The sequence below is a fragment of the Strix uralensis genome, chromosome 7 (assembly GCF_047716275.1).
Source record: "Strix uralensis isolate ZFMK-TIS-50842 chromosome 7, bStrUra1, whole genome shotgun sequence".
Taxonomy (NCBI): Eukaryota; Metazoa; Chordata; class Aves; order Strigiformes; family Strigidae; genus Strix; species Strix uralensis.
Window position 1 is genome coordinate 41,694,012 of NC_133978.1, and position 27,278 is coordinate 41,721,289.

The window sequence follows — 27,278 nt, forward strand, 5'->3', positions numbered from 1 at the left end:
TGAATTGGGTTAAAATCTGCCATTTCCAGCTTATTTAGGGAGAAAGGTGCTGTTGGGGGGCGGGGGGGGGGGGGAAGTATGAAAATTCATGAAGGGACTGTTTCAGTCTGGAACTCCTGGTGGTTAAGGTGATAAAGGTGCCCCCTTTAAGAAGACCTTGTATTGCCCTGCACTTCTGCTTCAAAATTTAAAAAAAGAGGGCTCAAAGTGCCAGCCCTTTGTTGACATCAGACAGCTGAAGGCTGAGCAAGGGTGTCATCGAAAAAGTTGAATTGAACAGCATGCAGAGTTGAGTATAAATGGATTCAATGGTTTTTGTGGTTATTTAGGATTTCACGGTGTGGCACCTGAAGCAAAATCTTAGCTTCTTTTTAAATGAGAAAATAGGGAGTTAAAGAGTAGAGCAAAAGAGTGTGACATTAAAAGCCCTCTATATTTGCCTCTTTCTGGTGACAAAAGTCCTCTGGCACCCATGGCACCAGCATATCATCTGCAGAAACCTCATCTGACAGATGCAGCTCTCCATCAGGAAGACGCCGGCACTTTCCAAATGCTGGTACAGAAAAGGATGTCACAAAAATTGTATTTCTGACACAGGTTTCTGTAACATGCCGATACTAAACAAAGATACTCTGTCAAAATCAAATCCTCGTCAAGTTTCTGTGTGATCTTGCCCATGACCCCTCCATCTCATTTGCTGGGATGTCGGTGGAGCGTGGCGGCGGGTCGAGGCGTGCGCCGTAACCTGCCAGCCCTCCCTGTCACGTAGCATCGGTCTTGCTGTGCTCCCGCGTGTCGGAGCATTAGGATCTGCTATGTCGTCCTAATAGCACAGCATGAAAGCGTGTCAGCTGGGTTTGTTAAAGTGTCAGGTAGGAAAAGGAGAGCACTGATACCGGGAGCATGGTAGGTGTGTAAAGAACATAAGAAAACCATATGCATTATTTATCTATTAATCTCTAAGTGAAGTAAGAGTAGAACCAAAACTATCTTTCATTTAACATGGAAAGGCATATTCTCTTCCCAGGAATGTATCTCTTTGCCTCTCATTCCTTTCTTGGCTGTTTCTAGCTTTTTTAATGATGGTGTTTCAGGAAAACACGTACGCACGGGCTGCCTTAAACATGGTTTTAAAATGTAACCAAGTGGTGAAGCAGAGCCTGTATGTTCCAGAGCAATATTAAATGCCACAAATAAACATCTCCAGGTACTGTCTTGAGGGCTTGATCTTGTGACCACCTGAGGGACACTATTTTTTTTTAAGAGGAAATAAAATCGCAGTGCTAAAAATTACTGCACGTCGGAGCTGTTGGAGTCACTGCGGGTGAAGTTCATGTCAGCGGTTACTCACCTGCTATTTCCAAGGGCTTGTGAGTTGGGTATAAAAATCATCTCTATGATGAAGCTTTAAAATTTAAGTCCAAACAAATTTCTTAGCTATGCTAATTAGAAGTAAAGAGAAATTATATTGTAGAGGTGCCAGAAGTGTTTGAAAGTGACTGTTTCAAAGAGAGAATTCATCAACTTAATTTGACCATGCACGAACACGATGGTGATCTGGTACGGTGCGTTGCGCCGTTAGCACACAGTATAGAAATGTAAACTGCTTATATCTGTCATTGACAGATGGTTCATTTCATAGAATACCATAAGAAAGTGTATTAAAAAAAAAAAAAAGAAATCCAGAAAGTTTCTCAAGGGGCTACGGGTGTGCCTTGCACAGACCATGAATCTATGTAGGGTGATCAAAACGACAGCCGGTAATTCATGCTGCTCTCTAATTGCAGCCCTTGAAATGAGTTGTGCCTGTCTTGCTTGTGACTCTTCCTTTTTTCTGTATTTTGCTAACGTTATTATTTACACTGCTTTGTTGAATTTAAATTATTACAAGAATATCAAGGCTGGAAGAACAAAACTGTGTCATATATCTTTTAAAAAGAGTGACAGAATTTGGTTTCTTTTATTGCATGTTGGAACTCTGGAGTTTCTGAGTCAGGATAACGTTTGTATTTAATCACCTACTGGTGAGCATAACATCCCAGCCAGGTGTCTGAAAGGCAATTTTTTTCAATGTTGATCTTGTAAATCTGTTAATTAGTAGGTTTGATACAGACCTAATAACTTGAGACATCTTGTCCCACGCACGCTGTCCTTCTGTTGAACATTTAATGTGTTAGTGATGCTGGGGAGACTTATCAGAAACAACAGGAGGGGAAACCCCAAATTTGAATGTGAGTGATGTAGAAAGGTTTTCTGGTAAAAGCTCTTGAGAGTTAAACTGTAATGAAAACAGCTTGTGCTCTGGAGTCTTACACTGAGGTAACAGAAACAGCTACTCAATCCTATGGTGAAAGAGGTCTTAATTCTCTGATTTCTTAGCAGAGCTAAGAAAATGGCTATTTATGAGCTCTGCAGAGGCTGAAAGGAAGAGATGATGTTGCAGATGGAGTGACACACTTCACTCATAAGACAGAAGTAGCAATATGTTTACTGATATAAAACAGCAATTTAACAAAGTTTGATAGTAAATGTGGCTGGTTTCACAAGATTTGATGGCAAGGTACACTTGATTATTCACTGCGTAGAGGACAGGTCAGACAAAACTGTCAGGGAGATCCTCCCGTTGAGTCATGAGGTTCAGAAAGGCCCCTTTTGTGTTGTAAACCCCTTCTCAGAGGGGAGTTTAGGGGCAGCTGGATCCAGACTTGGTCAACGGTTTATGTCTAAAGGATTCTAGGTGCACAATCAATCCTTTACATCACTTAGCTGAGATTTCAAAGTTTCAGCATGCTTGTTCCCAATTCACTTACTGAGTGTCTGACATGATAAGGAGTCTCTCAATTTCAGGGAGTAACCTCAAATTAGCCCTTGGCTACTGTGTTGTTATCTGTCTCCCCCAAATCCACACGACCAGGTGCATCCATCACGACCACCACTGGTGGTTATGGCTTGAGCAGGGTTACGGGAAATGCAGGTCAGGTTGGGAGTGGGGGGAAGGACACCGTCACAGATGAGCCTCAAAGACGTCATCTTACCAAAGCTGTTGCCAACAAAAAAATTGAAAAGGAGTGTGTAGCTGTAGCTAGTGGGCCTTACAACAACTCGAATTCTCCTGCTGGAAAATGGACACACTGGCAGAGACACTTGCAAATATTAATATTTGCGCTAAACTTAATATTTACAGTTGTAGTCTAAAGAAAACTTCAGTGTCGTTCCAACCTTTCCCCTCACAGAGCTGGGAGGGAAAAGCCAACACTGAAGGAGATGATAGATTAGCTATTCGGGCAGTATTTTCTTAATTTTCAGTCATGGTGTCTGATCACCTCTGGAAAACTTTTCTTTGAAATTTCACAGCAATGCAGATAATTGCCATCAAGTGTGTTGTCAAAACTCAGTGACAGCAGGCAGAAAATTGGACAGAAAGATTTAAATCCGCCCACTTATAATGGAATTGTGAAAAACTTAAGACTAAGTTTACCCTGGAACAACGCACTTCACAAAACTCTGCAGCCCTGACGTGCCTCAGAGTATGTCACTGCTGCACAGTGACTGACAAATCAGCAGCTTTTCATCATCAAATTCATTCAAGGGAATGAATTATCTGATAAATGACTACAACCACTTACTAGATAAAGTTGTTTTTAAATGCAGGCAGGGGTCAATTAAAACCTGTATCCTTAGTTTCATGTGAGGAAACTCTTCAAAACAAAAGGATACTCTTAAGTCAATACCCTGGCACGAACTTCCTCAGGTGACCTGTATGTTCATGTTTTTCTTCAACAAGAATGCAGGATTTCATCAGTCATTCAGTTTTTCTGTTTATAAATGTTTTTTGGAACTCAGTGCTGTAAAACTTCAGTTTCAAAGTCAAGAAGTGAATGCGAACTTGGAAAATGTGAGCTAAGGAGAACAATAACTCATCGGGGACCTGAACTGAGCTAACCAAAGGTGTCAGGAGCAAATGTTAGTGGTTCCCTGAGCTTGCAGAAATCCCATGGGCAGAACAGGGTGGGTGCTTCAGCCACCAGTGCAATGAGAGTTGCTAATGTTGGCTGCTAGAAACAGAACCAGGAATGGCAGTTGAAAATATAAATGCACAGAAAAGATGTTCTATTTATTGTCCTTTTTTTCCCACTTACAATGAAAAAAACCCCACAAATTGATATTCTGCTTAAACCTGAGGACACCTGCCTCTGGTAATGATGGAATTAAGCAAATGATCCTTTTATTGCGTTGTTCTCAAGTCTTTATGTAATTCTCCTCATATTTTTCTTGTCATTGCAGTATCTGAAAATCTTCCATTTAATCAGTGTGACTGATTTCTCTTGTAAGTTTGTTTCTTTCCTTCTTTTTAGAGAGAGACATATAAGATGTAATTGACTGATGTTTCTAGGTTTTATTATCTCTTCAGTATTTAAATAAGGCTGAATTATTAACTGAGTATCTGCTAGGGAAAAAACATAGTTAGAAGACCCCACCAAGCCCAGAAGCAGAAGTAGTTTTGTAAGTGATGTGGTATAAAGTTATCCCTGTAGCAGTTTCGTGCTGAATGGATGCAGTAATTGAAAAGTCATGAGGTGGTGGAAGGAAGGGCATGGGATGGTTAAAAAGGTCTGTGTTTCTGGGAAATGGTCATAAGACACTGTGAACCTGCTGGGATGGTGTGAAGAGTGAAGATCTAGTGTGGCTGTGGGGACAAAAGATGGTCAAACTCTTCACTCTTGGTGGATTGGCTCCAGGCAAGGCAGAGCTTTGCAAGTCACTCAATCAGCTTTTTTTGCTTGTCCAAATGTGTGTCTCGGTTCAGCTGCACGTAGGATTTCTTGGTGAAGAGAGACTTCTGATATGTGGGTTTTTTTTCTACACAAATGGCAAGCCATTAGGCTTCCTTTAAATGGCTTTCAAAATAAGACACTTGTCAAAAAACTACATAGAAATGATTTAAAAATAAAATATTTAGTCATACTTTGAATTTCCAGGGAAATGTCATGTCATGGAAAGAATAGGGAAATGAAGTGGAAAGAATATGAAAGGAAAGCTTATTTCCCTGAAACCATCAGTTCTTGGAAGTTAAGTTCTCAAAACCGTTTCTTGTAATATTAAATGTATTAGGGCAAATTCAGATGCTTGTGTGATGAGGTCTGATGTTGTGGATCTCTGATTCAGAGATCATGAGGGCAACCCTGAGTGCCCTTGCATGAAGTTGACGCTGTGTGGAGTGGACCCGAAACCTCCTGAAATCCCTTCCAGCCTAAACTGCTTTATGACTTTGTGTCCAAGAGATATGACAGAAATGTTACCATAGAGCTGAATCTCTGTGTTAAGTTCGGAAAATGTTATTTTGGTTTGTCAGACTGCTGATATCTGAGAAATAGGAGCTTGATTGTAGGGAAAAACAGCCCCTTAAATATGAAAATAATAGTGTAAAACAAGCAAAGCACTTGGTAGCAGTGTCTGGAGGTTTGTTGTAGGACATGACCTCCTAATAGCAGAAGCAGAAAACAAAACAAAGTGTCCGTGTCTCCAGTCATGCAGGGAGGATTCCATTGCTAACTCAGTTACCTGGAACTGCCCGCTTCTTGCTGGAGCCGATTCCCCCCGATGAGGCCAGTCTGTACCTTTGCAGCCTGGCCCTTGGTCTTCTTCCCCTCTTTTTCCTGCACGCGTCCAGGCGTCGGCATGGCTGGTGTGGCAGGACATCACCGGCTGACGGTGAAGGCCACGACATGTTTGCAACAAGCAGAAAGCACGAGGATTGAGCCTCTCGGGGAGGGGGAAGCATGCATGGGAAAGCAGGGGGGGTGTTAGCAATGCAGTGGGATGTTTTCCTGTCTAAATAATACAATATTGGTATTTTGCTATAAATAAGTAATTTTTTTATGTGCTGACTCTGGGAGGGACAATATGTTTCCTGCTGCAGATTGCCTTGTTTTTGTTGGTTTCTTTTTGTTTTTTTCCCTACTGCTTTTTACATATCACATATAAGAATTCATGCTTCAGGTGATGTTCACACCTGGGACTGAATTGGAATTGCCTCAATAACAGATAAGAGAAAATGCAGGAAATAACTGTCTTCTTTTGATACCTCCCCTTCTTCATGCCCCCCTCTCCCAAAGAGAAAGCAGCAAAGGATTGAAAGGAAAAACACAGACTGCACCAATCTGCAGCAGAGACAACAGAGAAAATAGCCTCTTCTCAGTGTTTTTGCTATTTCCAGGAGGGATTCCCTCCAGTATGTGACTGGAATAGAGGGTTGCTGGGCCTCGTCGCTCCCCCACTGCCAGTGTATTGCCAAGTTTTACTTCTCTTCCTCTGCACTAATGACACATTAATTACTGCGTGGTGGTGTTGGTCCATGATGATGAATCTGAAAGTTCTAGATTTGGTGTTGGCCCACTTGTGTGTGTATGTATGTAGGGACATCAAGACTATGGAGAAGTTTGTGTGTACATGTATGTGTGTATGTACGCGCACATCTCGCCTACAGCGTGAAATCTGTGTGAATTTTTAACAGCTTAAAAGAAACCCAATCAATAACAAACAACTTGGGTTGGCAGAGTCAAAACAATAAGGAATAAAACATGTCAGCACTGAGGTTTCATTCCCTTTTTAAGTGTTTTCTCTGCTTCTGAAGCCTGGATGAAACACTTGGTCTCCAGAAGGTTGGAAACCCCCAGGAGACCCATCCCCAAAGGCCTGACTCGCCCCTGCCTGGGGAGCTGGGCTGTTTGCTCAGGAAGGTTTCTGTGCAGATTGCTTTTCAGATTTCATCGTGAAGGATGTTCCCTCTCCACTGAAGTAATTTTGGGCTTTTTCTTGTGTTTTTATTTTTATTTTTTTCCATGGGAGAGATGCCAGATCAGCAGGGAAGGGCAGGTGGCAACAAGGGCTGCAAAGTTTTGCTCGTAGCGTGGCCTCTGTGTGGCCATGTCATCGAGAGGGAATTTAAGACACCAAGAGGAAACTTCAGAGCAGGATGTTCTCTGCTGGATGCTTGGAAAGGAAACAGTTTAACGTTGCTCTCCTGCATCACCCCAGCTCAAGAACATCAGTGATTGCACAAAAGGCTCCCTGGAAGTACTTATGTACTTGATGCAGTCTGGCTGGTACTTAAGTACTTGGTTAAGTTGGGGCCTGATGCAGTGAATACAGAATTTCTCTGAGGGCAAGAGCTGAATATTTAAAAAAAATGCCCTGAGGTAAATAAAATTATTTCTCACGGGCCTTTTAGCTGTTGTATGTTTCCAGTGAATAAAGCCACTAAAATGACAGTAAAGATTTTCTTCCCTTAGGTGATATTTTACATCAGTTGCTCTGATAGCCATTAATTAATTTTATATATTGCTTTTGCTAAACTCATTTTCTTTTAAGTGATGTTTTCAGTGCAATGGAGTAAGTTCTGAATATGCCAAGGCGGGGTGGTTTTTTTGTGTTTTTTGGTGTTTTTTTTTTTTTTTTTTAAAGCACAGAAATGGCCTTTATTTTCTCTGAATGAGGTGATCATTTTTCAGCTCATGAAGATTAAGGGCCAGAAGTGCTGTGACATGAAGCCCCGCGTTTATATCCACAGGTCAGATATCACACCAGTTCATCATATCTCTCTGTTTTAACGTGGACTTGGAGGTAATTCATTGAATATTATGGCCAAGTCCTGGGGTCTGCCAAGCAGAGGTTAAGTTTGTTACGCGGTGACAAACTGTGACCCGTGGTTGTGCGACAGAGTAACCGCCCTGTCTTCTGGAGATGAGGGCAGGCGAGGTCAGGTCTGCTTGGTGCTGATGAACATGCTCAAAGTTTTGTTTCTGTGGTATAACCGTTTCTATTCTGACATGCAACCCTCTTAAAACAGTCTGTTGAACTAATTTTGCTCCTGGTTGTATCGATGGTGTATACCTGCAGTTGTAAAGCCTGTGAGCTAGCCCCAGCTGCCTCTTGCTGTCCTTACGCTGACCTCGTCCCTTGGGGAAAAGCACTTGTGCAAGAGGAACGTCCAAAGATACATCAGAGAGGATAAAACTTTAAACCCTGAAACTCTATTAACATTATCAGCTGGGGAATGTCTTTTGCTAGAATAAACTTCTCTTTTGTATGAGTTATTTCATATTAGGATATAGGTTGGGGTTTTTTTACAGCACCTTTGCAGTTGGTTGTGTTTTCCTGTTGGCTCACCCTATTTACCACCTCCTGTTTCCAGATCTCCACATATAGCAAGAGTTTTTCATATGAAAATTATTACAACTGTAATTTGCTCTAGAAGTTTTAATTTCTTCAGTGGAAATCAGCCCTGGCTGCCCAGCACAATGGACTGCAGAGGCAGAGGGATAAAATGCAATACTCTCTTGCAGAGTGGGCAGGCAGAAAGGAAAAGGAGCCTCAGACAATCTTGTCTCCTGAAAAGGTGGGGAAAAAAAATTTCTATAGCAAACTGCTTTTAGTCTTGAGAACAATTCCCTATATCAAGAGCTTCACCACTGCAAGGTTCAGTGATTGTCACAGATATTTACAACCTGCAAGCAAGGAAACCGTCGCAGGTGGAAGGTAGAAAAAAGTACAGACGCATAAATTTAGCGAACGTACATCTGACCGACTGCGGGTGCAACTGCAAAGCATGCTCCTCTGAAGGAAAAGAAAAAAAAATAGGAAGAAATATGGGCGGCATTAGCCTCTCCCGATGGATGCAGTGACATCACCTTTCTAACACAATTGCTTTTTATTTCACTTTAAGAGACTTTTGCTTGCCTGCCAATAAGAAAAATGAGGTTTTCAGGAAAAAGATTGTGAAGACTCTGTGATTCATCTCCAGGCAAATCTCAGACTTTTCTGAAGAAGTTTCTATTAAGCAAGATCCTGATTTTACCCTTTCCCCTCTTTTCCAAATTTTCCCTTGGGATATAGTCAGAAATTCTGAGCCTTAAACAATGCCAGTCCCTTGGTTTTCCAGCTAAAGGGAGCAAATAGTACTGCCCAGGATGAATAAACTTTTTTTCCATTCTTCAGGAGTCAGTGTGAGCATGAACTTCATTTAAGTAACACTGTTCAGAGACTTAATTTATTATCTAATTGATAAGAAATATAGCATAGGAAGCTGAGACAATGAAAGCAACTTCTACAGGAAATATTTCACTAAGAGAAAAGTACATGAGAATGCACCGGGGGCAGAAAATTGAGTTACAAATTAAAAAGGTAAAAAATATTTCTTCGTATGTAACAAAATTATACTTTTTTAATGCAACTTGGGAGGGTCTGGTATTATTTATTTGTAGATGGGGGAAAAATAGGGGAGTGACTTAGAGCTGGAGAGGGAGAATAAAAAGGGAAGTGGAAGCTGAAGGGGAAGGGAAAAGAGCTGGGAGGGGCTGTGGGAAGTAGGGGATGAAGAAATGGGTGGAAAGATGGAGAGTCATTTGTAAAAGGGGGAAAAGGAGAGCACAGGGCAATAGCGTTTCTGAGCTCTGGGGGTATCTTGAGGTATGAAAAGCTGGAAGAAGCTTCACACTGGGCTCTCCAAGGCACGTCACCTGCCCAGGGCAGAGCCCAGTGTCATCAGGGATGCATCTGGGTCTCTGCAAAAGGTGTTTCTGCTGCAGCGGGGGGTTGTTTCAATTTCATTTGTATGCATCTTTTTAGGAGTTTGAGATCGTCTAATAGAGGCTGCTCAGTGGAAGTGTTACTGCTGAGTGCATGAGGATTTCTCACTTCCATACGTGCTTTGTAAATGTAAGAAATCTGTTGCTAGATGAATTTCTGCCTCTTGCATGCTGTGACCAGGGAGAGGTTTGATTTACCAGCTGCTCTTTTGCAATTTGTCCTTTGCCATCATTACCCCTGGGGATAACAACACTTCTTCTCCTTCTGCCCTCCTCCAAGAAGCAAACGTGGGAGCAAAAGCCACTCTTAATTTAAGGTGGGCAGAACAGGAAGACATGATTTAAACCACCAAATATTCCATGCTTTTACAGTTTTGCCTTTGTGAAGTGTAAACAGGAGGGATGATTTCTCTGTAAAGCCCACAGGCAGTCACATCAGACTGTCCATGTCTGTTTTCCTCGCTCCTTTAGCTCTTCCCAGCTTGTCCCGCTGCTCTGCGCATCCCTCCCACCCACAGGCTGCAGCTCTCTCCTCAAACCGAATCCTTAACACACGTTTAAAACACTTCCTTTCCCCTCTAACTTCAATATTTACACTCGGCTTATGGAAATTAAGGCGAAAGCCTGAAGTGAGGGAAAGAAAAAGGGGAAAAACTCATCAAACCCTTGACAAGTTGCCAAGGCGACTTCAGGAAGATGATCAGAATTAAGCAGCAGGTATCGGGAAAGATGCTGCAGGCTGAGGAGCGGGTAAGAGCCCTGTGCTGAGCCGGTGTAAGGTCCAACAGCTTGCAATTAATTCAGAGTAACTATAAATGAAATAAACGTGGGGGAAACTTGAAATGTTTTCTACCCCATTGGTTTTTCAGCCTTCTTTAAAACAAAGACCCCACCCTCGTTTTCAAGGCTAGTTTCCAAAACTAGCTTTTTTCCCCTCCTCAGATAGACCTTTGCTCTATTCTGTATCTAATGTTATAAAATATGGAAGACAGTAATGCTTCTAATTAAATTTTTGAACTCTATGCCAAACCTCTCTCTCAGGGATGAGAGAATACAAATCACTTGATGATTCTTTCTAACTAGGGTCCACCAATTGGTTTGAGAAATACAGATCAAAAGGTGGATTCTCAAATATTTATTATAATAAGCTGAACAAGGAGCAGGCTGTAATTCATATGGTAAAATGAAATCCTTGCTAAATCATCACATCATACAGAAAATTACTTTTTTAATTTAATATTTCTCTTTCAGCTCTTTCTATAGAGATATGCTAATTTAGGAGCTTTAATTTATTATCTGGAAGAGTATTATGCTAGATACAAATTTTTCCCCAAATCGCTTTCAAGTGAAACCAAAGGCTCACGTAAGCGAAGCATGTGAGCAAGAGTGCAAATTACCTCCTTCATTATGGCATAATGGGAAATCATGTAATGGCACATCATTCCTTCAGCAGCAAAGGGGTGGATAACGATGCTCTTTGCTGCTGGTTTGGTCACCGAAATACTGTAAACTCAACAATGAAAAACCAACAGCGTTTTTGCTAGAGATGTAGCATGGCAGTGTGGCAAAAACCAGTTTCTTCCTCGAGATAATGTTAGTCCTAGCTAACAGTTGACCCGGCACATGCTGAAAATTGATAACTAATCACTTTGCTACAAATCTGTCGCTGGAGCCTCATTAGCTTTTCAACAACTGGATGAAAACCTTTGGTATGCATTTTCTTTATAATTTACCCAGCATGAGAGGGCTTAGGTCCACGAACAGTAACACGAAGAGGAAACGTGCATTGTCAAGAGGGGCGAGTGCCTCTTCCCATCCCTTGTCGCACCGGGATGCTATGGCCACGTGCCAGCCCTGTTCCTCCTTCGCTTGACAAGGGCCAGGACAAAGCACAGAGGATCTGGAGGAGTTCAGCTCCTCAGGCTTACCCTGGCCCTCTCCACCTCACATCCGCGCTCCTCAGCTACGGCACAGCTCTTGGCGTGAAGACCAGAAGCTCCCACTGGTTTTCCCAGATAACCAGTTAGTCCTGCGAGGGTGTGAGGGGTGGCATTAGCCATGGGTGGGGGATGCTAAATGGACACCTTGTAGACCCCAGGAGCACCTAATTTCCAAAAGCTGCCTGATAAAGGACCAAAACTAGCATGATGGCTTTGTGAAGTTTTTTCTGTGACCTCAAGCTATCACTTAGCTCTTTTCAGAAATATTTTATCCAAACCATCGCAAATAGAGGACAGCTTGACCAAGTTGATTAGCTTTAGTTTGAGTGACCTGGTTCATACCACATTATTTTGTTCTGTGAATCAGTCTACATTAGAAATGATCGTATGTTACCAAATGATACATATTTCATAAAAATGTGTGAATGAAGGGATGATAATTCAGTTCAAATAGAGATATCTCTCAATTATGAAACTGCCAGCCAATTGCCATCTTTGTTGAACTGCAGAAATAATGATTTCTTTATGTACTTTAAACGTGGTTTATGCAGAGCATAAACTATGTAACAGAGTCTACATTTAAAAAGAAAAAGGATGTTCTGTTGGTTTAGTGCAGTAATAAGCTCTGAAATATTAGCAATACTAACCAAAAAAATCCATTTCTTGTATCTGTATTATACATGACTTATAATTAAAAAATATAGGTATGAGAAAAGGCTTTAGTTCCTTGGTGCCATGTTGGTATTTAGAAGTTTTCTTATGTGGTAAGGGGAAGCTAGCAGGCTGGGAAACACCACAGAGATGCTACTGCAGTCAATGAAATGATTTTTACTTCCAGTCACCTGCAGCTGCACAGAGATTCACTCGGCGCTCCGGTTTCTGCATTTCCCGCTGTGTCAGGTGAGCAGCGCAGCGTGGATCTGTTCCACACAGTCATCTGCCATCTCCATGTCAGTGCTGCAGGGTGGTTTCCCATGGCACTGCACATCCCCTAGCCCCTGTAAGACCCCAAATGCCATCTGTCTCAGACAGAGGGTCCTCCGTCTTTTGTGCTTCTTACCCAATTCTGGACCCACCTGGGAGCTCAGCCCTACAGGAGGCCTGGCATTATAATGGACAATGTCAGATGCTTTTAATGTTTTTTCAAACTTCCTGGTTTTTTTTTTTTTGTTTTCTTTTTATGCTGCAGACCTGTACCTTGGCATTATACAGGAAGTGCTGCTCTTTTACTGGTTACAGGTGCTTCTACAGCATGAAGGTGTAAAGATGAACTTTGAGATCATTATCCCATTACTTTACCACAACCGGTCATTACTTGCTGTTCACAATTGATTTCCTTTTATTATAAAATATGTTGTTTATTTTCCCAGAGATTGATCCTCACCAGACCGAAGGGTAAAAATTTGGTTTTTCTCCAGGGGTTTTCTGTTCCCAGCTTGTGAGGCTGGAGGGTCACTGTTGCTCTTCCTTTGTGCTCTGCCCATGAGCTCCATGTTAAAGACACCAGCTTCTGGCATGGAGACAAAAAAAGCACCCCAAACCCCAAAATAAATCATTTTTGCGAAGCAGTGCCTGGGAAGGTAACTGTTGCTGTCCCACATAACTCCCAACTGCAGGTTTGCTGTTGCTGCATCCCCACATTTGTGTCCCTCTGGGCTGATGCTGACCTTCACCCCTGCCCTCAGTGCTCACCACTGGCCAACCAGCTGGGATTGCTTGTTTATTTATTTATTTGTTATTATTTTTCGTTGCTATGGTTTATCTGTAGAACAGTTTGGAACATTTTTTTAATATATACTTTGGAATTTGTCAAACTAATGGTATTAGTTTCATCAATCTACAAATACAAGCATCCAGGGTAGTTGCCTAAAACACATATAGGACACTGGCACATTATATGAGGGAAACATGTTGAAAGCATCACAATAAAAGGATTATTTGAGTTCGATGTGTGGCTTTCAGCAGGGAGAAAACAGTGTTGGTGGTCTGTTTCTTAAAGATAAGCTTGGGGCAGTAAACTTATTGCTAATGGATTTATTTTCATTTTCTGGCATGGTATTTGGATGCTATTAATTTAAAGAATTACGTTATTTTCATAACATAGATATATAAAAAAGAAAATATTTTTTTCAGCTTCTTCTGGCTCAAAGGTGGAACGATGGCTGTGGACTGGGAAAATACTATTCATTCAAGCCCTGGAGAAAAGTGTTGTCTTCCTACTGCTTCTGTAGAACTTAGGAAGGCAAAATTTTGGAATTTTTCTGAGGGGGAAGCTGAGAATTTGTCGTTATTCAAAGGGCTGTAACTAAGTCCCATATTAGAGCTGCATTACCGATGGAGCTGCTGCTGCTGAGTGGCTCCAAAAAAGTGCTGAGAAAATGCATTAATGATCAGAAGAACTATTCAAATTCCTGAATATAAACATCTCAGCATTTACACCTCTTCTGAAGAATTTGATATGATTTGATACTGGTATATGTAACTGCAGAATTAAGGACTTTTTGATGAATTATAATGAGTGGCTGTGTTTTTACCAAATAGCTGTTCTATTAATGAGCAACCTGTGGCAAGTTACTTGAAGTGATTGCATGGGATAATTTGGATTAGATGTTTGGGTATTTTTCTTCGCCATTTTTCTAAGAATTGTCGGGTTCTTACTGTAGCACCAAGTGATACTATTTTTACAATGCTTCTTTGGAGTGACATGAAGCATGAGGCCATTATGGAGAAGGTGAGGTCAAAATCATCTTCTGGGGCTGTGAATTTTATTGCTCAGTTTGAGGCTTTTTTAGGTCTTACCTGTTTTACCATTTTCTCCAGTCTAAGTGCCGGTCTAGAAGATGCTTTTGCAAGTTTACAGGAGCATACAGCAGTTCTGCAAATCTGGCTCGTGCCCCATCATTGACTGATCAGGGAAAATGTTGCAATTAACAGTTAACTGTGAGGTGCTGAGTTTAAGCAGGGAGCCCAGCATCAGAGAGAATTCTGCTCCAGGGCAGGATCAGGAGTTTTATAGCAAAGGAAATGCCTTTTTTTTTTCTTTTTTTTTCACTAACATGAACATTCTCTCTTCTCAGAGTGCCCTGACGTGCTCCCCAAATGCTCTTCCCTTGGACCAGGGTTGGTTATGCCGCCCTCCCTCACCCTGCCATAACCGAGCAGATACCGAGGCAACCATCTACTGAGGAAAATGGTCATGTTTGGAGTGTTAGAAATGCCTCAGTGGGTCAGATTGAGGGTCCAGAATCGTCCTGGTCATTACCACAATGGTGTTAAGCCTCCTTGCCTAAAGATGGGATTAGCAGCTCTGAAAAAATGAGTGAATTTCTGTCAATTTGCACATGCCTGAAGTTATGTTTGCTTGTTTGTTTTTTGTGGTGTGCTACTTCTGATAGACTTCACAAAATCCACTCACACATATTACCACCCTAGCTTCTGGCCTTGTCAGGAGAATGCAAAAAGGAAAACGCAGTGTTTCCCAGAATTTGTGCATTGCTCTTTCATGAAGTGGAAAGATCACAAAGTGATAAAAGCATCTTCAAAGGGAATGGTAGATTTTAGCAACGAGCACTTCTCATGTGCCTCCAAACCGTGCATCAACCCTTTCTTATCGAGAGTGCAGCGACTGCATGTGTGTATGTGCATTAGCTGTAGACCAAATGTACTTGTGCTACTTCCCTGTGTGGAGCAGGCTTAATTGAACAGCCAAGCACAGGAGGAGTGCAATTGATTTTCTGTAGTCTGAAGATACAAGGCAATGGTTGGAGAAGCAATGCGATCCTTGCCTGAGGAAGGATTGCTCAATCTATATTAGATGGAGATGAAAAAACAACAGTTAACCAGCATCAAATACAAGTTCAGCATACAGATATTGTAGTCGCCAGGTATTAAATATTTTTTATGATGGCCACAAGTGTATGTAGAAAAAAGACTAAAGAAAAAGGTTGTGATATTTACCAATGTATATGTATACAGCCTCTAGTGAGGTTTTCATTCAAATGAATAATTCTTTCCAGTGTAAGCAGGATAGGTCCCATACAACAATGAAGTCATTGGATCAAACACTTCACACTACAGGGTTACACAGCAGTTTACAAACAGGTTTCTTGTTCTTGCAAATGCAGTAATTCATGGTAGAGGCTTAACAAGTCTATGATTTTGTCTGACAAGGGACTTATTGATGAATGGAGGAAAGGAAGAAGTGAATGAGTGAGTAGAGGCTAAAAGTGACTGAAAGAAATAGGGCAATAAAAGTAATATATCTGCTTGAAAAAGAGGAAGTATGATAGGATGACTGGTCAAATGATGTAAAGCACAGAAATGAAACTGGAGAAAGAAGATGGAGGAAGAGCCACGTGGCAAGGTTAGGAGCATTTTAGCGAAAGAAGAAGAGGATTTGAAAAAATCCCAGCTTAGCATGTAAGGCATATGGTGAGAAGAAAGATCTTGGGTGGTCTGGAGGTAGGAGATGCAGAAGCAATGGTGGAGCTGTGGATGTGCTTAATGGTGAGGTCCTTGGTGCCCCATGGAAAACACCACCGTGGTGGGAAGGTCCTGCTGTCCCATGTTGCCCCGACTCTTCTTTCCAAACCCCTCAGTGCTTTCAAACCCTGCTCTTGGGGTTTGTTTTCCCCACAACCAAGCAATCTTTCTGCTCTCCTATGGATTCTCCAAATGGTCCACAGGTTTGTGAAGTGCAGTGCCAAAAGCTGGACGCAGCAGTCGCTGCTGGGATTTCTCCTCCCAGAGTGTGGTCATCCACCTCCTGCGCAGAGCTCCAGGAGGTTCCGAGACCCTTGATGAATCCCACTTCACACAAAGTGAGTGATTTTTTTTCTTTTTTAGCCAAAGCTTAAATTAGTTTCTTCGTGACACTGCTGTTGCTGTCTTTAGTATGTCAGTAGACCCATTAGCACACACTAAAAATAATTAAAGATATTTGTGTTTCCTTTTCTGCTATAATTTCTACCATATTTCTAGATCAAGGATAACTTTATTATTTCTGATCGACTGTATTTAATTAGTATTGAGGAGGAAAACATGGTGCTTGGGCTCTCACAGATGAGTTTCCAACACTCAGCCTACGAACTAAATATTTTTCTGTCATGAAAAACCACTTAAAGCTGATGTACTTTATTAGCATGGACTAAAAAAAAAACCTCCTTGCAGATAAAGTTTTTGTATCCCTTTAATTGGTCTTAAAATCACACTTTGATTTTGGTTTTTTGTTGGCATCATAAAAATGATCTTTTCTTTGGAAGTAATTACATATTGACTGCTGATGTGCATTCACTGCTGAATGTATTTTGAGAAAGATACAGTTTTATTAAAAGTGGGGAAAGTAAGTGCAACAAGCTTGGTGGAAGCTTTGCTATATACAGCCAGCTTCTGCAGGGAACGATGGCAGATCTTGGTTTAGGACTAGGAAAACATAACTTTTCCTTTATTTTTCTGAACTATTATTTTTGCAAACAAATCTAAACATTGCTTTGTGGAAAGGCAGTATTCAACGCCCTGAAAACGTCCCTTAGTGTTTTAGGACTGACCATAAATGAGACATTTTTTGCAGACTTTCATTGCGTGTTTTGGTTGACTGGGATGAATACGAGCTGCGAGTCTCCAGGGAGGCTTCTCTGTGACCGTGGCCGCTTTGGTAATTCTGCAGAAATCCACGTGGCTGTGGGGAGCAGCTCCCCTGAAGCTGTTTTCCTGTGCCGCAGTTTGCTTTGCAGCTCTGCCATCCTTTGCTGAACGTGCTCCGGTATATTAATATTCCAACTATTAAACCATTAAACTCTACCAGTGGGTTAATTACGTTAGAGGTTACTTTAAAAACCTGCCAGTGATTCTCTCCTGAGGACTCTCCTGGGGAGCTGCATTTCAAAGGCGCCGTTCCTCAGCATCCCCTCTCACGAGAGAGTTCCTCGACTAAACTGAGAGCAGAGAGGATTGAATGTTTTCAGCACTTCTTTAAATTGATGTCTCTGAGAGCAGCTCTGGTGCCAGGTGTTTAAAAAAAACTCACAGAGATGCTGGAGATGAAATCTGAATAACCAATTTTAGCTGATGTTCAGGTTTCGACTTTGCAGAGTCCTTAAGTACACATTGTTTCTCGCCAACTTAAACATGATTTTTCTCATGTGGCTGGCAGTGGTGAACGCTGTGTCAGCATGGCAGCAGTGCTGTACTTCTAAATTTACGGATTCAGAAGGACAGAAGACTAACCAAGAGGGAGGATCCCACCCGTTACTCCCTTTGCATGTCTCTGCAGCCTGGCTTCACCCCCAGCATGGGCTCGTGCACAGCCTGGGGAGGGGGTCTGTTTGCAAGGGCTGTGTTAAGAACATGGGTAACAGTAGGGTTGGTCCTATCAAAATAGCTTCCTGCTCTGGGTCTTCCCAAAACCCAGTCTAGATTGAACTAAGAAAACTTAAAAAAAAAAAAATATATATAGCTTTTGAGTTTTTTTTTTTTTCTTCCAAAGAAGGTACCAAGTGGGTAGTGAAGCTCCTCTAGCTGTTGTAGCTGAATAGAAAAATGAAGACCACCCAGTCTAATTCCAGACAATTAATAAACCCCTTCATTTCTTGTATAAGCCATAGTTAGCCCATGAAGGTCACTGATACCAACATTACCAAGTTTAAGGATTTAAGGAGATTTGAAAAGTATTAAATGTTAAAATGGGTAATAAGAATATTCAGTTATTCATTAAGCAGAGTGAATATACTTAAGGGACTCAAAACACTTTTGTTTTGGAGTAGAAACATACCACTGAAGTCTGAAACTAGGAAGATTTTTGCTGTGATCTACTGAATGTCTGTCCATGGTGAGGTTTTGTTATACAGAAGCAGCAAAGGTGGGAGAAGGTCACGAGGGAGCAGCACACCGATGAGGTACAGGCTGTGGGTGAGTTGTGTGAACACGGTTCTCTGAATATCTTGGAGAACGGGGTCATTCCAGGCAGGAGTATTTTGCAGTCAGGAATGCATTTATTGCTTGTTCCGCTCCTACAAAATAAAGAGATTTGGATATGGTTGGATTGATCAGTGCTGCATAAGAGGGTCCTTCATGGGAAAGGGGAAATTATCTATGGAAAGTCTGAGAGCAAAACTCAGCCACCTCCAGGCACCACAAAACCCAAGCGAAGTGTTTGTACAGAGGCTGAAAAGGACTCTGGTATAGATGTGATAGCCCAAGAAGTGCTAACTAAAGCAGAGAATATGTACCAAATATCCCGATGTATTTAAATTAACAGGCAAGCCTTTTTACCTAATTGATTAATTATGAAGTGGCGGGCTGCATTGGGTAAATTAATTATGGAGAAGGAGAGACAGAAGAAAGAGAAATACTGTCGCTGTTTGCAGCAGTATTAATTGTTCTCCATCTGTCTGTGGAAATGAAAGTAAAATGGGAGAGACCAGATCCCTTGGAACAAAAAAATGAGAGCTCAAAAGGTTGGTTCTTAATATTAGAAATAATCATTAAAATTTTGAAGGTTCCCTGAAGTTCAGAAAACATGCTACTGCTAATAAGGAATAAAAACCAGACTTGAAGCAAGTCAAAATGATAAAGCCACAATTCCCTAGGATTTTGGTAGATGAGGGCAATTTTCCCAATGTTAGCCAAGCTCTGTGATGGCCATGAACCCCTCGAGCTCCTCCTGGGGGGGTCTGGAGACCTTGAGGAGCCATGCCAAGCTCTGCGGAGCTGGCTCCCCACAGTCAGCCTTCCTCAGGCTCCTGGGGTGACAAGCAGGTGTTCTTCCCTTGAATCTAGGAAATATAATACTCAAAATGGGAGCAAAACTTAAATTGATAGCTGGCTTAGACACCAATAGAATTCACATTCATGCTTAATTAAAAAATAAAAGTACAAAAGTCTTTTTATCTTACTAAGGGACATTGTTCAGAAGCTCACTGAGATAACTCAGTGTTAGCTTTGTTAACTTTTTCACTGTTGACTAAAATGTAAAAAAAAATAGATGAGATTTATTGGCTGTATAACGCCTTAATCAGATAGCCTCATTAGCAGAGATTATCCTGTTTCTTCCTAATTGCTTCCATTAATTTAAATGGTGTGTCTTTAGAGACAGAAATTTTATTTAATCTGAGAACTGAGGGGCAAAACCCTGACTGTAATGAAACTGTGTTTAATCTTCTGTTTTATCATGTTGGCATTATGAGTAGATGGAGTTTGGGGTGTGGATACAGCTTGTGGTTAAAAGTATATCACAACTTGTTTGCAATTGTTTTGGCTCACATGCTGGGAGAATATGCTTTTAAAAAATTCAAAGCAGCTCAGCACGGTGCCAGCAGCCGTGGCTCCCGCGCGCGCGGGGAGCGCCGCTCCCAGGCAACGCGCTTTGGAGATGCTCCTGCTTTTATACTGGCCCAAGGGCTACGCTTGCAAAAGGAGTTTATAATTTGGAATTTACACATGCGTACTTCATTTCCAAATTAAGTTTGGCCTAGAACTCAAGGCAGTCGACTTATCTTTCATAATGCAATTATCATGTGGGAATCCAGGGTTTCATTCGGTGCCAGGCCCCTTGTTGCCTTTTGAGTCCCTTGGAGATTTACAAGAACAGATCTTTAGATGTTTTTCTTTCCTCCGTATCTCTGATATCACTCCTGCTCTCACTCTTCAACCATTTTTTTTGAAATGCTGAGCACTCTCTGACAGTGACAGTCCCAGATCCGTGGTGGTGGTGGTGGTGTTTAAGCACTGTGCAGGAGGAGAAGGGCCCTGGGAGGTTTCCCTGGGACTGAAGGGTGCCTGCAGGCATGCGTGTGGGACAAAGAGCTGTTCTCTCCTACTAGATTAAGAGAAAAAATAAAATTTTAAAATAAGTTTATGGATATTTACTGGTTAATCATTACATCTATATACCTAGCAGAGAGCTGCTTAGCAAAAAGTCTTAAACCTGTGTTCCAAGTTTCCATTTTGCTGATGTCTTCATATAGTTCATATTTAGTCTTTTCTAAGTAGCATAATGAGGGAACCTGAACAACATCCAGAAAGACTAAATTTTGGGTTTGTATTCAAGAAAAAAACCTTTATCTGGGATATATTTCCTGGTTCCATAATTTTGTGACAAAACCATTGATGCTGTGAGTAAAAAAACTTGCAAGTGCTCTATATGATGGAGAAAGTAAGAAAAAAGAAAGGAACTATGAAAGATCTTAAAGTCAAAAGAGCCAGGAGGCAAGGAAGATGCAGATGTGTTCCCCAGCTGTGTTAATTTAAAAACCGGCCATTAGCCTCTGGCCCACTATTCCACAGCCATCACCAGAATATAAAAGTCAGAAAATTATTTTTCCTGAGCTATGAAAAGAGATGCAAGACATTTAATCCTTCTGAGGTGAGTCAAGGAAAAGACTACGTTCCCCAGCAAGGGCAACTCAGCTGTATTTCAGTGATAGCAATCGTGCAGAGCTATTCTGTGCATTAGAGTCTGTTGCTTTGCCTTTATTACAGACAAAATAGAAATCGGAAGTCCTCTAGTGTATCCTCATAGTGCCTCTTTGCCTGGGTGCTGCCATGGGGCACTTTGACCTAAATCTCTGCATTCAGGAAAGGAAATGTCAGTTATGTAAAGTAATACATACCTGTTGTTATTTAAAAAGAAATTAAAATTCTGCCTTATAATACTCATGATCTCCAGAAGAATGTCTGAGGAGATTATGGCCCAACTTCCTATACCTTATTCTTCCAGTTTCTGCAGTTACACAGAGGAGAATGATTGAAAGAGAGAGAGGAGAAAATTTGAAAATCCTTAGGATTCATAAGGCACCAGCTCTGATGGCTGTAGTTTTACTTCTCTTTTGGATGGGGTGCGGTACGAAAAGATGCATGTTGGTTAAAGGCAAGGAGTTATGATATAAGCAGATGTGCAGTATAACTCATAGTGGTCAGTTCGGTCAAATTGCTATAAAATTCTCATATAAACACCAGAAGGCAGGCAATTTACTTATCATTTCAATCAGAGCAAAAATTCCCCTAAAATCAGATTTCTTCAAAACATTGAAACTGCATTTGATTTCTAAAGAGTGCTGCTGTATTTGCTATGTCCCCACTAAGTGGTTTTCTTGGGGCATGTGTGTGCACATGCAAGTTTGGTGGCCTTTTTTAATATGGTTGTGCTCAAGATTACAGCAAGTAGCACAGTTCAAAAGTGACTGAAAAGCCCAGTCTGCAATTTCTCTCTGCAGTGGCTGAACAGAGTTTTTTCATTTCATACATCATTTACAACTTGCTGCAGTGATTCTACAAAGTCAGTACACATCCTCCAGACAAAGCAAAGAGCAGAAGTAAATAGATTTTTTTTTTTTTTTTTAAGATTGCCGTTATCATTATGTATGTTTGGCACCAATTTTATTTTATGGTATCTTGTCAAATTGCCCAGAGCACTGTTTGGCACCTGGATATAGAATTCAGCTAATTTCTAAAGTCAGTCTTGTAATAGTGTCTTTTCCCATCACATGTGTAGGTACCTGCCAGCCTGCCCTGCAGGTCTGGGGAGGTTGGCAGGTCTGTCTGTCCGAAGCTGCTTGTCTCCCACCTCACACATGCAGAGAAAACCTGATTCTTTCTCGTGTGTCTTCCCTCCCCTCCTGTCTTGGCTCAACCATCTCCTCCCCTTGCTTGGAGGGATGCTGCTTCCTGCCTTCTTCCCCTTTTTGCACAGGGTGCTGCAAGCAGTTGTGTCATTAAGTGTTATAGGTTTTATTTTACTGACTTTGGAGGCAGTGAGAAAACTGGAGAAAATTCCTGGGTTTACTGATGATGAAGTTTTCTTCAAAAACTCTTCATCCTTCTAAAACCCCATTTGAGATTTGTTTAGCAGCTGTTTCTCTTTGTAGTGAGCTTTCAGCAAACTCTGTCTAAAGCACCTAAAACAGGCACTGTAATGTTGTGCTACCACCAATTTGCATGTTGGAAAAACAGAGCTTAAAGGCTGTTTACATCTGGGGCTTTGGTTTAGGAGATTTCAATCACTATGAAGGTACAATCCATCTTAACGTTTGATTTACAAAATGAGTCTGGACGTTTTAAAAGAAGAGTTGCCTCGTAAGATTTTCTCGACAGTGGCAAGAGAATCATAAAAGCATTTTGGTTAGAAAAGATCTTTAAGATCATTAAGTCCAGCTGAGAAAGTAGCAGCGTCCATCTCTTGGTGTCTCAAAACTGCTTTTGTTCGATGGAGTCTGCAGGAAAAATAATACAGTATACAGTTTAAATAATTTTATAATTAAAAGTATTCCCATCCTGTTGCAGCCCTGTGCTCCCCCTTTTTCCCCAGCTCGTGGCTGGGTTTTTTGCCCACCCCTGGGAGTGCCTTTGCTTTCCTCTTTCTTGTTAGTGGGGAGATCAGAGTCTGTCAGTTCTCAGATGAAACAACATTATTATTATTAACATCAACTCTGACTCCATTCAACGCATCTAGATACCGTGTACTGTCAAATTATACAGATTTTAATAAGTTGGCCAGTTTTCAGCATTCCCTTAATCAGATTTAATTGAACTTTAACTTCAGTCATTTAAGACTTGATCATTACTTTCAGGGCATGTTAAAGTAGGTAGTAATTATATCTATGTAGTATCATAGAAGAATCCTGATGGGTTTTAAAGACACTTCCCCAGTTTCTCCACTTTAATTAAAGAATTACTTTAAAGCTATCTAAGAGACTATTATTTTTGAACAGTGATTTAGTATTTTGACCCTTTTTCATGCAAGCAATAAATTATTTGGAAGGCAAGCATTTGCAGGTAAGCAAGGAAGTGAAGCAGGTTGAATTACTGTTTAGAAATGGAGCAGAAATTAAAAGAATTGTGAACTGATTGCAGTGAAATTGTCTGCCTGATTGCCTTTTTTCTGTGTGGCTGAGAATTGCAGTTGAAACTGGGAATAGTGAAGATTAGTGGTTTTGCAATGTTAGCTTTCTTGTAAAAGTGGATGTGTCCTGGGACAGACAGACTCATTCATGTTTTAATCTGAGGAGAACTTTACTGAAAGGATAACTAGGGAAGGGACAGAAATTAATAAAGCTGTAACACAGCCAATACTGTACGCCTGATAAAACAAAAGCCATGTCTGGTTTGAGTCTGGCTGTGGCTTGGCTCGTGTAGAGGTTCCAAAACTACCGTTGGCTGTGCTGGTTTAGCTTGATGCTTGGTAAGTAGGGTCTTGATCTGCACTATCTTGAACCCATCCTTGCAAACTGGCACAGGTTTGCCACTAGCGAGCTTCCACGAGCTCATCCAGGAAGGTTTTGGGGTCCCATTTTCTACTGGACACTTAGAAAACTAGTGGGATCTGGCAATGTCTGCCTTGTGGGACTGGGCTGTGTGTTGTCCCACCGTGTCCTGGCCTCATCTTAATTGTGGAGGTAGACGTGGGTATATGGGCACACAAACACATTAGTTAGTAGTACTTCACCATGTTATTTTCCTATTTTTCCATCTACACATGATTGTTCAGCTTAATCTGAAGCCCAAATGATTTACAGAAGGACCAAAGTAAAACCAGATAGAAATCAGTAAGGAAAGCCATGCCTGGAGTGTGGTAAAATAAGGTGTAGGGTCTCAGACATCTCACTACAAATTTGAGTTGGGTTTGGAACAACTTAGAGTAGGAGAACAGAGAAATAAATCAAAAGATTGCAGTATCTCAGTGTTTCCATGATCTTTCAGCCCTGACAGCACTTAATAGACTGCGTTAAAACTGGGATGATGATGATGGTATTGCAGACTGCGTTATTTATTCACAGGCTAGCAAACCCAGACTTATTTATTCAGTTCATAGGTCATTAATTTATGATCATTCCAATAATAGAACCAGAATTAGCACTGAAGTGAATTTTGCAGCCTGTGTATGAAAACACATTCATTGTTATAGTTCAATGGAAGGTTTGCCATTGAACAAATACATTTCTGCTGCTAATTTAATGTTATATGCAGAATTTTAAGAATAGATCCACATGATTCTAACTCTAGAATAAGGGTTTAAAAAGAATATGTCTTCAACAAAATCCTATACTATTTAATATCAAATCAGAGTATAGAAGTAGTAGAAGCACTAGAAATTGTGATAATATTTCTGAAGCTTTGCCAAAACTTGGACAATTTTGAAATAGACATTACTCATACATGTTGGCCTGTGAGATCCAGGGGATAAGTAAGTAGCAGACAGTGCATTAGCTGCAAAAATGTATGTTTGGTTTTTAAATATACTATCTTTTAATAGGAAAATAAAACAGAAATATCTGTATGTTCGACTTGTATCCCCTTTTGTACCTCAAGGATCAATGAATCCCTCAGAACTGGAAGAATTTGTCCAATGAAGTTATTTGTCCTCATTTGAAAAGATAATCTGGAGAAAATACAGTTAATAGAAAACTTTTTCAAAGCTTTCTTAAAAAAATTTTTTTACATGTCTGTTTGGGAGTTTGTATGATATGATCGATGCATTTTATTCATCTTCCATCTGCATTAGAAATGCAGATGTTAAAGTGTTTGGATCCATTGGATTTCAACAAACCTAAGAATTGAGGAGAACACTGAAAAAAGGATGTGTAGATTACATCACGGTTCCATTTCTTTTCCTTGAAAAGAAGGACCTGTTTGCCTTTATTTCCTACAATCTTCTGCTCTACACTCTATCTACAATATGTAGAAACCTTATCTTGCCTTTAGGCTTGGCCATTTTGGTTCTCAGAACATTACTGGTTGTCAGAATGATTTTAGGCTTTTTAGCTTCATTTGGTCTTAAAATCTTTACATAATATCTCTGTTTTAGAGGAAATTATGGAATGGATATATGGTCCTCCTGCTGGAATGAATGGCACACGCTAGGAATACTTCAGGAAATTAGAGAAAATAGAGCATTTCTTTCTGGTTTTAATCTATACAAATTTATCATGATTTTATCTTCAGGAAGCTGGTGTCTTGTCAACCTAAGTGATAAAACAGACAAGAGGAAAAAATTACTTTTTGTTTTGTATTGAATACCTTCACGATGCTTCCTAACTCTGCGCTCTCCAAAGTTCTATATTTAATCCCATCTTTTTCAATTTTTCTTAAAGATATGAGCTGTGATGACTGCTGCAGTTTGAAGCTGTCTCTACCACAGAAAACTCTGTGTCCAGCTGAATTTCTAGCAAATAATAGAGACCAATATTACCATTAAACCATCCTTATATTAATTATTTTAAAGTATGTGACAGATAGACTAAGAACCACGACTCATTATCAGTTTTCCATGGATAACTTGACTACCTCATCGCTGAAAAAGTCCAAATCTCTTTTGTCTGTATCACATCTCAAAGAGCAGACTGGAGCATCAGTTTCTTGTGAACTGACAGTGTTTGCTATTAACGGTATTTAAAATTAGTGGCTCCCAGAGTTTTAGGATTAGCTTCCATAAGGTCATAGAACTGTTGAAGGGGAAATCTTAATAAGTGTATCGTTACAGGTCTGAAAAATAACGTGATACAGAACTTGCTAAATTGTTTGAGTGCATGATCCCTAGAGTACTTAAATAGGCATTTATGAGCAAGGAGAATCAGAAGAAATAAATTATGCAGCTTTTCCAGTAGTGTTCATTTGCAGTAAGTGTGCGTTGGCACTGGCATGAGAAAACTGATATGTTGTAATGCAAAGTATAAGAAATGCTGAAGAAAAGGGGCTGCCCTGGGTACTTATCACCCCTTCGTCCAGCGGCTGTTCGAGTTATAACGTACATGTCCTGCTCCCTGCATTGATTTGTTAGGAGGAAAGTTATAATCATGGAGAACCCACAGTTCCTGTTCGCTGAAAAGAAAATTAATCAAGTAAAATCTTGATTGCTTAAGTGAGTAACAGCTTCTCTTAATATCTGAAACAATGAAGAATACTGGGTTTGAACTGTTTTACTGTTTTAAATTAATAACTTCACATCTGCTTAAAAAGATAACACTGTCCTGAATAAAGCATGACTTTCTAGCTTTGTATAATGACTCTTTTTCAGATGATATTACAGAGAGCCATAGAATAGGAGATGAACCTTAATTAATATTCTTTCAATTACAATATATTTCACTGTCATATTCTTCTAATATTCATGAACTAGTGAGGAGCTGGTTACAAATCTAATGACTAGGAAACTAAAGGAATATGAGAGTGCAACTCTGTCTCCTCCTAGAGAAGACAACTATTTAATTCCTACCTTCCATGCATTATTAAAATCTTTGCTTTTAAAAGTATAGACAGCGATCCAAATTCTGCCATCACTTATAGGCAGAAAATACATAACTATTAAAATTTCATTGAGAGTTCATTTTAGTTTTGTTCAAGTTTCTTGACGGGAAACGTAGCCGTGTATGGATACTTTCTGGGGCAGTATGCACCTTCTTTTGGCCATTTCTTCTCGAAGCTGCTGTAATGACTGTGTGTTACAGCAGCTTTAGTGATGGCGGGTTTAGGCTCTTGTAGAACCAGAGCTTAGGTTGTTAATATTGCCATCGGCAGGAGCAGAAGAGCTGGTGGTCCTGGGCTGTGGTGTTTGCTGTCAGATAATGCTCTTGTTTGTTTAAATCAAAAAAAAAAAGATGTCATCAAAGTGATAGCGTTAGTTTTTACCCAGCATGTTGGAAGGGATCAGTGCCACTCGCTCTCTCTTTTGAGCTGTATTCCTGATAATTAAGCTTTTTGTGTGTGTCTGTGTGTAATCCGTTGATCTCCACTCACGATGCTTTACCCATCATCTCTGACC